Raw genomic sequence first — 14,596 nt, 5'->3', positions numbered from 1 at the left:
GCCGCGTACACACGGGCGGACTGTATGGCGTACTTAGTCAGTCGAAACACATTTCAGCGGACAGTCCGCTCGTGTGTGGGCTTCAGCGGACTTTTTCAGCGTGCAGTCTGGCGTACTAAGTATTTCGGATTTTTCGAAATTCTGTCCGTCGTACTTTGGTTTCAGCGGACAATCCGCTCGTCAGTAGGCTAGTTCGACGGACTAAGAATGGCGCATGCCCAGAAAGGATTTACACGGCGGAAGGGTGCTTTGCAGTGTATTGGACTTCCTATTTCTAGTCCCGTCGTACGTGCTGTACACGTCATCGCGCAAGCTTTCGACAGACCGTTTGTGCATCCGTGTGTGGTCAAGTCCGTTCAGTCGAAAGTATGACGGACTGTCCGTCGGATTGTATGACGGACTAAGTACGCCAAACAGTCCGCTCGTGTGTACGCGGCATTAGGCCTCGGATCCCTCCAGCTGTTTACCTGTGTTACTAGAGTTCACTGTGAGGGGCATTGCATGAGGATAATCACAAATACTTGTGTTTGGTACAGGGAACACTAAGGTGCCCACAAAATGTTCACCAGATTCAACAGACAAGCCATGTGCGTGGGTCGGTTCCAAAAGGTTAGACAAGTATGCTGACACTGGGAGGTCTGTTCAGTGTCAAAGGGCACAGAGGTCCATGTTCCATCTTTGACTTAGTACATGTCTGCCTTGCAGAATATTTATTTGGAAATAAATATTCAAAGATTTTATTGCTACAATGCTATAATAAACAAGAAAAAGAACAAACATTTTTTTGGCATTCTAATTAGAAATAAAATATTTTTATATGAGAATGACCGATCAATATCTACTCCTTAATTATGTAATTCTAGCACATATACAGTGCACAGCTATCCTATCATTAGGTCAAAATGTGTTGATGACCTGGACACAAGTAAAAAAAAAAAATCAGATTTTAAACCACTAGCATTAATATTTTCCATGATAATTATTTATACTTTTTTTTTTTTTTTTTTACAAAGAAAGAGTTTATTAAAATTCCTCAGCAATAACAAACACAATACACGGCACATAAACGATCCAGAATCAACAGAGTACAAGAAAGCATAAACAGAATGTACAATGTTCACCACAATACTGAAGATTCATAGTCAAGGTCCAGTAACCATTGAACATCAGCACACTGAATACTGAAATAATGGATGCATGGAATACAGTGTCAGCCACGGGAAAAACAACATCACTAACTCAACCAGGGATAGGTGGGGATACCTTCCGTGGTTCCACAAAACCCAGGACATGGAGCAACTCAGAAGGAAGGAGGAATTATTTATACTTTACTATACAGTAAAACCTTGGATAGAGAGTAACTTGGTCTGAGAGTGGTTTGCAAGGCAAGAATTTTTTTTTATTATAAATTTTGACTTGATAAACGAGCAATATTTTGGAATACGTATTGTCATGTCACAGCTGAGCATAAAAGAGAAGATAGGTGCCTCTAAGTGTAGCAATATGGTTACATTTGATGAAGGTACAATGTTTAGCAACTCCCATGGTTGATGTTTAAAACAGGCACATCCAGTGGCGACCCGTCCATTAAGGGCGCATGGGAGCCACCCCCTCTATCACGCCACCCCCTATATGTATAATGGATAGATTCCTGCTTAGCGGCCACCCCCTATTCAGGTGTCCAGCCCCTTTTGGGGCGCTGAGTTCCTAAATTACAGCGGCGGGGTGTTTTTTTGAAGCACCTGATTAGAGCCATATTCTCTAATAGGCTTCAAAAAGGTGGACTCAGAGCACAGAGCATTGCGTTCAGAGCCCACCCAGGTCTGTTAGAAAAGCAAATTAATATTTGCTTTTCTAACACTAAACCACCTCTCTGCCAATCAGGAGACACGGGTCTAATACCCATCACCTGATTGGCTGAAGGGACAGGCGTTCCTATTGGATGCCTAGCAGGAAGAAAGAAGAGACGCATGGAGGACATAACTCGCCGCTGCCTGACCCACTGCCCGTCCCACACCTCAGGCCGCCACTCGCTGCCTGACTGGACCCCAAGATGGGATAAGTGCCGGTCAGACAGCGAGCAGGTGGACGTGGGGGTCACAGTGACTGCATTTGATGGGCACAGTGGCTGCATTTGATGGACACAGAGGCTGCAATTGACGGCAAAGCGGCTGCATTTGATAGCACAGTGGCTGCAATTGATAGCACATTGACTGCATTTGATAGCACAGTGGCTGCATTTGATGGGCACAGTGGCTGCATTTGATGGGCACAGTGGCTGCGATGGATGGCACATTGACTGCATTTGATGGGTGCAGTGGCTGCAATTGATGGCACAGTGGCTGCATTTGGCACAGTTTCTGCATTTAATGGGCACAGTGGCTACATTTGATGGCACAGTGGTTGCACTTGATGGGCATAGTGGCTGCATTTGATGGGCATAGTGGCTGCATTTGATGGGCACAGTGGCTGCAATTGATGGCACAGTGGGTGCATTTGATAGGCACAGTGGCTGCAATGGATAGCACAGTGGCTGCATTTGATGTGCACAGTTGCTGGACTTGATGGGCACAATGGTTGCTTTTGATGGCATAGTGTGGTTGCAATTGATGGAGTTTTTTTTCAGAATTTTTCAGTTTGTTTGCGCCTCCCCCAAAATTTTGAGCACCAGCCTCCACTGGGTACATCTAAGTATGCAGGCATCTGGGGTAAAGCTGTTCACATACACCCCCCCCTTCTACGCTGCCTTCCATGAGCGATTCAGACCCTGCTTTCAGATCGCTGTACTGCAGGGCAGTCTTCCCGGTCACGATTACAGACTGAGAACAGTGAGAGCTGGAGGTGGGGAGGATGGTCTATGTGGACAGCTTTACCCGGGATGCCTGCATACTTAGATGTGCGTCTCTTAATTATCAACCATGTGAGTTGCTAAATATTGTGCCTTCATTAAGGCTGGGTTCACAATGCAGCAGGGAATGGCTCACAGCAGGGGTCCGGTGCATCCCTGTTTAATATTTCAGGTCCAATTTTGGCCCAATCTTTTGGCTGAATTTGGACCTGAAACAGACCAGAAGACACACAGAACTCCTGTGCAATTTGCACCGGAGCTGTTCCGGAGATGTGTGAACCGGTTCTCAATGAGAGCCGATCACAATCTCCTGAAATGGGAATTAGATGCAGAGAAATCTGCACCCAATTTGCACTAGTGTGAACCCAGCCTTAATGTAACCATATTGCTACACTTAGAGGCGCCTCTCCTCTCCTTTATACTCTGTAGCTCCTGTTGAATTTTGCTAATAATCCCCTTGTGGAGGCTTCCATTTGTACATGGGCATTTTATGGTTACACAACCTGGTCACATTGCTATAATCTTTTTATATGGATTATAAACTGAAGGATTTATGAATAAATGGTTGCGAAATTAATCATCTGAGTTTTCATTATTTCATTAAAAGTGCTTTGAATTACAAGCATGTTTCCGGGACGAATTGTGCTCGCAATCCAAGGTTTTACTGTATATACATTGACCGAGGGAATTACACGCAGATTTAGAACTTCTGCAATCCAGAATTTACCATCATGACTGGTAGTGCTTGCCCAGGTTTTATGGTCCCTAAGCAAAGGTCCTTGATGGATCTTTCTTTATCAGTCCGGTAAGTCCTGGTGAAATGACTTCACTCTATCCCCATTTGCTTGTAATTAGTGTTAAAGTAGATGTGCTTTTCATTTACAACTAAGCGCCTTTTATATTTATGGATCATTGACTATTTTGTCTTACTTTAGGTATAATGACTCCTTTACTTGCATTACTCTACATTTTCTTATTTATATGGGGAATACAGCATGAAGAAAATAGAAAAATAGGATTATAACATTATTTGTTCTTTAATAAAAATAAGGGATGTTGCTGATGATAATATTCAAAGCTAACATCGTTTAATTATCATTTTAGATGTTCGAATATATATTAAATCAAATGATTCAGTTGTTCTAAAAACTTGAAACAGACTTCATTATGAAACAAATGCATACTGTTTCTGAAATGCAAAACAGCCATCCCTGAATGATTTCATGAAAAAAATAAGAGAGATACCAGCCTGGCATACCAAGCATAACACTAGTATTCTCATCCATGGGGGCTATGGCAGATAGACTCCTTGCCAGTCTATTATTAGTCTGTAATTCCTTCAGTACCAGGTTGGTTCTTTAAGAGGGGGCTTCCTCTTCCACTCAGTCTAGCCAGGGCACTAGTAGTTTGTTTGTCTGGAATTATGGCGCGTACACACGATCGGAATTCTTGCCGCAAAAAGCTATGATGGTTTTTCCAACGGAATTCCGCTCAAACTTGCCTTGCATACACATGGCCGCACAAAAGTTTGCTGAACTTTCGACCGCCAAGAACGCGGTGACGTACAACACTACGACGAGCTGAAAAAATTAAGTTCAATGCTTCCAAGCATGTGTCGAATTGTTTCCGAGCATGCGTAGGAATTTTGTGCGTGAGAATTGCTACAGACGATCGGAATTTCCGATCAAAACTTTTTCCGTTATGAAAAATTGAGAATCTGCTCTCAATATTTTGCTGGCGGAAATTTGGCCAGCAAAATTCCAATGGAACATACACGCAGTCGCATTTTTTCCGATGAAAAGCTCTGGTCGGTCTTCTGAAGGCTCTAATTGGCTTTAAAAAAGGGTGAGCTCGAGGCGCAGAGCACAGCGCCCGGAGCCCACCCAGTTGTGTGACATTAATCAAATTCATATTCGCTAATGTCTTCATGTTTCTCCTCCTGGCCAATCAGGAAGGGGGTCCTTTTGCCTGTGAGTCCTAAGTCCTGATTGGCCAGGAGTAGAAGCGACCATCAGGCTCTGATTGGCCCTGATTGGCCAGCAGTCCAAAGACCACATTGGTCAGATTCCAGGGGCGGGGCTGGCAGGGGGCCTGGTAGGCGACGGGCGAGCCAGCTAAGTGGCGATCGGGGGGGGGGGGAGAGTGTTGTAAAGTTAGCGGCGATCTATAGAGTGACAGTTGGGTGGAGTTTTTAGTGTTGGCCGGATTGGCTGTCTGGGGGATGAGGGGACTGCCTGGCTGGGTGGGAGCCATGGGTCGCCCCCCCCCCAAGAAATGTGAGCACCAGCCGCCACTGTACTATACACTGTCACCCACCATACTAATGACACTGGACCTGCCTACTGACTTGTGCGGTACCGAATGGCAGTAAAGATGGGGTGGCGAGTTGTGCACACCTCCTACCTGGAAATGCTGGATCATGTACATGTATGTAACACAGAGCAGCCTCCCCGTCACAGTATATGTACATGAGGTGGTCCGTTAGTGGTTTAAAGAAATGGGCCAAATATGTCCCCTAATTGCACATTGCAAGCTTTTCTTAAAATAGAAGCTGCCTTTAGGGCCATGTGTATAAATCTGCTCTAAAAAACAATTTGATCGTTTTTTTAAATATTTTTAGTTAGGCTCTGCGAATGGGAACATATACTGTAACAAACATATAGGGGGGGGGGGGGGTTGATTTACAAAAGGGAAATGGACTGTGCGCTTTTCAAAGTGCAGTTGCCCTCGGCAAGTCCAGTTGCTACAGGGCTTTGTAAATGAGGTAAGGCTTTGCTTTGCAAAGAGTACCCAATCACGTGCAAGAAAAAAAAAAAAAACTGAATTTTTGCTTGCACATGATTGGATGATGGAAGTCAGCAGAGCTTCTGTTGATTTGCTAAGCTTTGGAGAAACTGCACTTGCAAAGTGCACAGTCTATTTGCCTTTAGTAAATCAACCCCACAGTCTCTTGACATTAGAGGTGGAAATACACTATAAATTAATGTCTATTCAAATACCATAGGACAGGAAAGACAAAAAAAAAAATGATTGTTAAAAAAAAATCTTTATGGGATAAACTATAGAATTGTTACGCCAATATTTAGACTTGATTGCTAGTAAACATTTTTGTAACCATATATGTTGGATATAGTCTTTTTTCAGCATGGCAGAAAGGATGAATGCGTTTAAGAGCAGCGTTTCCTTGGATTGTGTAATAATAATAACGCTGCTGCCCAGTTTTTTGGCACACCGAACAGCATTGTTATGGTATTACAGGAATTGAGAAGGAATAAACCCACTGGCAGCATAAAAAGTGATTAAAATAATTTTAAAGGGCAAAATATAGATATTTTATTTTTAGTTTTGTCCAAAATTACACTTTAACTTCATCAGCATTTAAAGTGATTCTAAAGTCTTGTTTTTTTCTAAGTTAAATTTAACAAATATGTTGTACTTACCTGTTCTCTGCAGTGGTTTTACACAGAGCAGCCCAGATCCTCCTCTTCTCTGGTCCCTCTTCAGTGCTCCTGGCCCCTCCCTCCTTGTTGAGTGCCCCCACAGCAAGCAGCTTGCTATAGGAACACCCAATCTGTGTCACAGCTCCCTGTATCCATTCAGACAAGGAACCGTGGGCCTGGCCCGCCCCCTTTCTCTCCTAATTGTCTGACTAACTTTGATTGACAGCAGTGGGAGCCAATGGCGCCAAGCTAGTGTCTCAGTCAATGAGGAGGGGAGTCCCGGACGGCTGGCACCTTCCTGAAAAATTGCTGGATGTAGATGGGGCTCGGGTAAGTATTGGAGGGCTGATGCACACAGAAAGTTTTTTATCTTAACTGCTTGCTGACCAGCGTATGACGATGTACGTCAGCACAATGGCACGGCTGTTCAAATGGGTGTACCTGTACGTCCTCTTTAAGACGCATACTCCGTGAGCGTGCCCGCGGGTCCCGCGGACTCGATGTCCACGGGGGGCCCACGATCGTGACACGGAGTGGCAGAACGGGAAGATGCCTATATAAACAAGGCATTTCTCTGTTCTGCCTAGCAACATGACAGGGATCTACTGCTCCCTGTCATTGGAAGCAGTTATCTCTGTCATGTTGTAGTGAGCCCATCCCCCCACAGTTAGAATCACTCCCTAGGACACACTTAACCCCCTGATCGCCCCCTAGTGTTTAACCTCTTCCCTGCCAGTGTCATTTACACAGTAATCAGTGCATTTTTATAGCACTGATCTCTGTATAAATGTCACTGGTCCCAAAATAGTGTCAAAAGTGTCCACCGCAATGTCGCAGTCATGATAAAAATCGCAGATCGCCGCCATTACTAATAAAAAAATATATAATGACTTATAATAAAAATGCCATAATCCCTATCCCCTATTTTGTAGATGCTATAACTTTTGTGCAAACCAATAAATATACGCTTATTAACAAAAATATGTAGAAGAATACATATCGACCTAAATTGAGAAATAAATTTGTTTTTTTATATATTTTTTGGGGGGATATTATAAAAAAAGGACGTCAATTTTGTTTGGGTGCAATGTCACAGGACCGCGCAATTATCAGTTAAAGCAACGCAAAAAGTGCTCTGGTTGGGGGGGGGGGGGGTTGAAGTGGTTAATAGATTTGAATGCATTAAGATAAAAAAAAACTTCTGCCTTTACAATCACTTTAACTGAACAGGTAAGGATATCCTTTTACCATCCCACCAAGGTAGCTAGTTACCTGTTCTCCTAGTTCCTTCACCGCCTCCTGGGACTAATGATGTGAAGTTGCCTATTGTCTATCAACTCTGGACTGGAAGGAAAGCCTGCATTTTTAGGAGACCCTCCTAAAGCCCCCGTCCAATGTCGACTTGGCACACAAGTTTTTATTTATCATGGTTTTGGGATTTTTTGTTCGTGGCCCCTTATCCAAGGGGATACCAGTCCATATGGCAGGTGTACTTGTTGGCATCCCTTGCGAGTAGGGTACTATGCCCTTTATCATGTATATATGACATTGCAGCACTTTGTTTTACCATTGTTACAAATAAAAACCAGTAGCCGTACCCACTCGTACAAATCCAAACTGTGATGAATACCGTGACATTAGCCAGAAGTCTTTAATAATCTTTTGTAGGAAGACACTACATTTCTTTCATATGGCATGGTACAGTTATTTCTTTAGTTATTATTTTGGATGCCCAAAGAAGGTACATGATTATGGGCAATTGAACTATATTTATCTCTAAAATTCTGGCTAAAGCAAGTACAGATTTTTGATTATAAAAGCTTTTTTTTGTCTGTACATCTATTCATAACATGTTTTTTTTTTTTTTTTGCCTTTGTGTTGTGTGCTCCGAGCTGCAGGGAATATCGCTTTGCAAACTCCTGGAACAGTGTCACGTAGACAAAAGCCGTGCAAAAAAAAAAAAAATGCTGAAACTAAATAGCAAGCTACAATGCCGAGCCTCCTCGCAGAAGGCACTCCAGACGGAAGCTTGTGGGAACACACTGGCAGCACATCCAGAATCCTTTGTGTTAGTTACATAGCATCATGCTGACTGGACACACATCTCTGCAAAAGATGTAACAGCTCCGGGTACAACAGGGAGGCATAAAGGAATTGTGATAGGCTGCCAAAGAAAACGGACAGCTTTTACAACTTTGTCAGCAGGCCATACAGCTCAGGAACATGGTACGAAGTACAATTTACACGTCGTAAGAGGACTGGAAGAGTCGTAAAAGAATTCTGAGCAGCAGAAACACAAATATGCCTATTTGGGAATTTAGAGCAAACTACAACCAGAAAAAACATCCAGAACCAGATCAACAATTTCAACATATATACCTTAAAGGGTCACTCCACTTTCGTGGGGGGAAAAAAAATAGTAAATAAAAAAAATAATAATTCAGCATATACAATTGCGACACAAGTCATATTGTGATTGAATGTTATTAAAAATTACCTTTCCTTTTCCATCTGCAGGCCCGCTGTAATTTTCTGGAAATGCAATATGGCTACCTGGAGGTGTTCTGTACACAGAATGTGTACAAAATGCCCTCCCAGAAACATCATTTCCAGAAGTCCGCCCTAACATATATGTCAGATTTCAGACATCCCCTGCAGCAAAAATTTTATTTTTGGTGAGATACTCCCTATAGGAACATGTCTAAAGGGATGCAGGCCCAGCAGCTTTCCTCATTAGTGCTCTGCAGCTGATTGATAATTATGAAACCACTCCCATTAGACCCACTCAGCACAGAGGAACAAACAGGGATTTCTTCAGAATAACAAAAGGTAGAAATCAACAACAAAGGTTGTTATAATCCTTGCACTGTACATAGATCACCCAGAGGGGAATGTTTTTTTCTCAACAAAAGTGGAGTTATGCTTTAAAGTGGTTGTAAACCCTTTACAACCACATTTTGCTACAGGTAAGCCTATAATAAGACCTGTAGCTACCCCGGATATCCCCTAAACCAGGAGGCATCCCCTGTATCAGCCGACGTCATCGGCACATGTACACTGAACCAATTGCATGTCTGTGCCATTGCTTCAGCTAGTATGCCATTACCGGAGGCTCCCGTGCGCATGCGTGGGAGTGACGCCATCGCGGCTCCGGCCAATCACAGCGCCAGAGCCCGCTATACCCGGAACTAACTCCGGGAGCGATGTTGCGGGCCGGAGCAATGTATGAGTACCCCTGCAGGTGCTTCGATCTAAGGTAAGTAATTCATAATGAGTTAGTATGCTATGCATACTACCGGTAGCTTTTTATGTCTTTGTCTTGCAGGTTTTTCTTGCTTTTTTTTTGATTTACAACCACTTTAAGATACGATAGCACCACCAACCATATAAGGCACAGGACAGTGTTATTTTTACACTTTCTTTAACTATCCATTTCGATTTTTTCTTTCCCTGATTTGACTACAGTAGACACATGGAATTAGTTGAGGTTTCTCAGTATACTTTATACATTATGCATTGTACCTTTTTAAATAATCTTGATATTCTGTATACATTGAATGCACTCACATGCGTGCACACTGGCACACAGTTGCATGCACTATTAGTATTAAAGGGGTTGTAAAGGTTTGTGTTTTTTCTCCTTAATGCATCCTATGTCACCTGTCAGTGACTGGCCCCCTGTTTTACTTACCTCAACCCTTGAACTTGTCCCACGGGGACAGGCTCTCCCTCTGCCTGGGTTTCTCAGCTCTTGATTGGATAGAATGACAGCAACGCAGCCATTGACGTAACACCCCCGGGAGAGCGCTTATCCCAGGGGGTTATCTGATAAGGGGAGGAGCCGAGAGAGCCGCCGAGGGACCCCAGAAGAGCAGGTTTGGGGTCACTCTGTGCAAAACGAGCTGCACAGTGGAGGTAAGTACGATATGTTTGTTATTTAAAAACAAAAAAAAACCTTTAGTACCACTTTCATTTTGAAGAAATTGTCAGCAATAGGCAGCCTACATCATGTATTATGGAAATATCCCAAAATATGTAGTTTTTTTGCATACTATCTCAAGATTTCTGGCTTCAATGACAGGGATTTCTATCCCACTTACACCTGCTCTGGCCCTGCTGAATTTGGGGTTGGAGGCTTACCCTCCCCCCTCCAAACAGTGGTAGCCCATACTCTATTCGCCTCACGCAAAACTATCACCCAGAGCTGGCATACCGCCGCTCCTCCTAGTTTATCTTCAGTTATATATAGGATTAATATACAATGTCAGTATGAAAAGATGTTAGTTCATAAAGAGCAGAAGGCCCCAAAATTTTTCAAAAATTGGGCAGCCTGGTTGGGTCAGCCCCAGGCCAAACTCAATGGCTGATGCCATACTTCATGTTTGATGCATTCTATGTAATGGATTAATGTTTTTGTACTGTCTCAGGATATGATTAATGCATAATATATTATAATACCCTCCTTTTGAGGTGTCATTTTAGTTTCTGATTAATTTCACCCTTCACTTATGGCTCTTTTTCCTAGGTTTAGGAATTACGATTACCGATTGTTGGTGTCCTTGGTGGAGTCAACCTGTCCACAGTTTGATCCCCTTGGGTTGGCGGGTTTGTACTCCATTATTGTCCCCAACCTTGATTTCTTGTTTATTTGTTTTGTTGCTTTTTTCTGTACTGCTAACATCTTGTGACATTTTTGTATTCAATATATTCTTTAATGCAGTTTTATCTGCCTTGTAACTGACGCATACTTATTTTCCTCAATAAAAAATGATGTGTTAAAAAAAAATTATAGTAATTTTGAAAAAAAAATTGAAAACATATTTAAGCCTGTAGAGAAAACACTAGTAAAATGAATGCAGGTTTAATTTGTGAAAGTGCTATCAATATTACTTAAAAATAAAAAAAGTAAAAAATATTTGGGCTTTTATAGAAAATTCTAGTAAAATGACAGCAGGTTAAAATTGTGAAAGTACTATCAGTATTAATTAAAAAAAAAAAAAATGGAAAAAACATTTAGGCCTTTATGGAAAATACTAGTAAAATGACTGCAGGTTACATTTGTGAAAGTAATAAAACACAGAAATGCCCATTCACAATATGAAGCTGAAAGTTATTGTTTAAATCCCCTGAAGGTGCTTTTCAAATAGAGCAGTTCACAAAAGCACTAAAACAATGAAACAGTATAAGGTAGTTTTCATATCTGATGGGAATAAAGGAATCCAGAACTGTGTTAATAAATTCCCAATAACAGAGACCTTCTAGACCATTCAAAACATTATAGTGGGCCTGTAGCTCTATTTCTTGGCCTTAGCAATCTTAGCAATAACCCCCACCACCCAAAGGGATTGCAGTATTCAGAAAACATATTAGAGCTGCCAAAACCATTTTGGAACTGGGACTTTGAACCTTCTAACTGGGGAAAGGAAGATTATTATACTCTTTTAACCACCTATCTCAGTCCATCTTTCTGCACAAAATGGACTTTAATATGAGGTTAAACTAAACCTGTCTTGAGAAAAAAAAAAAAATATTGGAGGTGCCATTGCTATATTTCTTCTGAAAATTCTGGTTGTCTGAATGTTTTGCAGACCCACTAATTTCAAAACGTACAGAATCACTGACCCAGAATATTTATGTAACTCATTACTTCTGAAAAAGTCCTTATTAGCTTACTTGTTAAGGACAGTGACCCAAAGCACTAAAACAAAAGGCTTAACCCAAGAACCAGGCAACTAGCATTTTTAGAATGAAAGGCCAGCAAAAACAGCATCCAAAACAGTTGACCTTGTTAAGGTCAACAAAAACATTGACATTGTCCAATGATTCCCAATGATTAATATATATATATATTTTTTTTTAGAAAAGGCAATGGGCATTATTGTGTAATGGGCATTGCATATCCATATGCTCTCGATGTATACGCTGTATGTCCCTCCTTTTCTAATAAAAACCGATAAAAAAAAAAAAAAAAGAAAAGGCAATGGGCCAGATAAACTATTGTTGGTAAATCAAAACTGCATTTTTGAAATTTAAGAAGCAACTAGTATTTAAAAAAAAGATTAAAGTAAACTTCTTTGCATCAAACAAATAATGGTATGGACAATACATTTGTCAATATTTTATGCAATAGAGCAGGGGTGTCAAACTGAATTTAATCACAGGCTGCATCAGCATCATGGACGCCCTCAAAGGGCTGGTTGTCCAGAGCACCCCCCCCCCCCCTTTACATCAGATGCCAAGATCCCCCCCCACCATCAGAAGTCAAGAGTCCCCCACCTTTCTTTACATCACAGTGCACCCCCTTTACCACGTGCTGCTGCTGGGAAGAAGCTGGGGGCAGGGCTGGGAAGAAGAAAGTGCAGGGTCTGGAGGAGTAGACGAGGGGGTGCTGCAGCTGAACAGAGAGGCGTAGGATCTGTGGGAGGAGTTCTGTTCTCCTCTCTGCTGCCAACTGCTGAGATGGGGGTGGTAGAAACAAGGGAGGTGCTGCAGAAGAGGTGTGAGGGCCAGATAAAATGACCCAGAGGGCCGGATTCAGCCCGTGGGCCTTGTGTTTGACACATGTGCAATAGAGGTATTTAGTAGTGCACTTAGAGGATAATAACACAAAGCAATTAAACATTATAATAAAGGATATGTTTGGCCAAATCTCTTTTGGTCATAATTCCCATGCGGGTCACAGGAGTAAACTTAGTTCTGTAATCCTGTGACCCACTGTCAGCCGTCAGTGGGCTTTAGTCAGCTGATGTCACAGAGCTGATCCTGGCTCTGCAGGGATCCTGACAATAATGTCAGGATCCACCCAGATGCCTGGCTAGCAGCTGGCTCAGCCTCTTGGTGTGCTGTTAGGAGCCTGAGCCAGCCTCTCCAACCCACTCCACAGTCCAGTACTCTAGTGAGTACTGGAGGGGCAAAGCACAGAGCGGTGACTGCCAGTCACCGCTCTGTACTCAGAGTGGACCCAAGAACCAAGTGATCAGTGGTTTTCTCGGTGTAAAGCCGGCAGGGGACGAATCTAGGTGAGTGCAGTATGTAAATTTGTTTTTTTACCTTCCCGCACTTCTCTTTTAAGAGCCAAATAAACTATATGCACTTCAATAGGTTATTTGAACTGCCATATGCCAACATAAGATGTCATGTGCAACATTTTGCATTCCTCAACAATCACCAATCTTAAACATAAGCACATGCTTTTTCATGTTTTTAATATAAAACAACAAAAGACATTGAGGCACATAAATTAGGCGTCAACATGTCACTATCCCAACTGTCTTCATTAAACTAAAACATTCTGATGTACGATGCAAAAATAAATAATGCCAGGACCTTATTTAATATGCAGTAACCAATCAACTATTAACATCTAATGTCGTAATGCTCTCTTCAAATCCAAGCTTATTTGTGTTTGATTGCACTGGATTATTTCACATCACTTCATTTTACATTATGGTATTAAATCACCCCCCCCCCCCCCCAATTCCCCGTATGGTATTGTCTGATTGCCTGGAAACATCTGTATGGAAGATGAATTGTGACCTTGGTGACCTTGAAATACGACAGTGAAAGTAGTCGGTCCCCGTAGATTTTGTTTCATTGCCTCTAAGGTCTTTGCATGTGTCAGAGTGTATCTACCATCAGTTCTGCCATGCACAGGTTACATTAATATTCATCCAACAGGTTGGTAGATTGTAAACTGTGCCTGGAGTGTCGCTGAGATCTGGCGAACAGGGCATTGTAGCTTCTGAATCTCATTATAATACTAACAAATCAGATGGAATTTTAATGAATCAGAAGCATGACAGTTTCAGCAGCAAAACAGAAGACGATGGCATTCGCACAATATTTCAGTCAGCGCCCAGGCAACCCATTGCACTTACCTTTGTAAATGTCCCTGCAGCTCTTTCTTGGCTTCAACTGGAAAAGGACCCAATGCATTAGGTCCTCTGCATTTACCAGAAAGACGGCACTTGTGATGGTTGTCCTTTAAGTGTCTCTAAACATGGTTTGCATAGCTGGATATCAGCTTATCTATTCTTTTGTGCATTTGCTTCCATACATGGATCTGTTCCCAACAGTAACTCCATGCTGTCAAAATGTAACTATCTGGAAGCTTTCAGCCTCATCCAACACATAGGAGATAAAAAGGAAAGCCTCCGTTTTTATTTGGCACCTATACTACGGGAGCCTTACCGATTTTCTCTACAGCTACTATGAATAAATTGCATCCTATAAATCACTTCCATGTCTGCGGATGTGGGTATTTTAAGATCAAAGTTTGTATCGTGGTTTTTGGTTGTCGCTGGTAGCA

At 42.2% G+C, this 14,596-nt stretch overlaps 1 protein-coding gene across 8 annotated transcripts in view; it reads right to left on the bottom strand.

Moving 5' to 3' along the window:
- The window catches only part of LOC143987408 (sodium/calcium exchanger 1), a 688,674-nt gene extending 674,410 nt beyond the window's left edge, over window positions 1-14,264 (bottom strand). For all 8 annotated transcript variants that reach the window (XM_077486095.1, XM_077486102.1, XM_077486100.1 and 5 more), the window contains exon 1: window positions 14,166-14,264. The gene's annotated coding sequence lies outside the window, so the exon portion shown is untranslated. The remainder of the gene's footprint in view (window positions 1-14,165) is intronic.
- Window positions 14,265-14,596: the final 332 nt, after the last annotated feature.

This window comes from Lithobates pipiens, unplaced genomic scaffold (assembly GCF_037356315.1).
Source record: "Lithobates pipiens isolate NorthernLeopardFrog02 unplaced genomic scaffold, aLitPip1_a1.2 Scaffold_18, whole genome shotgun sequence".
In the NCBI taxonomy this organism is placed as follows: domain Eukaryota; kingdom Metazoa; phylum Chordata; class Amphibia; order Anura; family Ranidae; genus Lithobates; species Lithobates pipiens.
The sequence above is the reverse complement of the archived record's forward strand: the minus strand, read 5'-3'. Positions and strand labels throughout refer to the sequence as shown.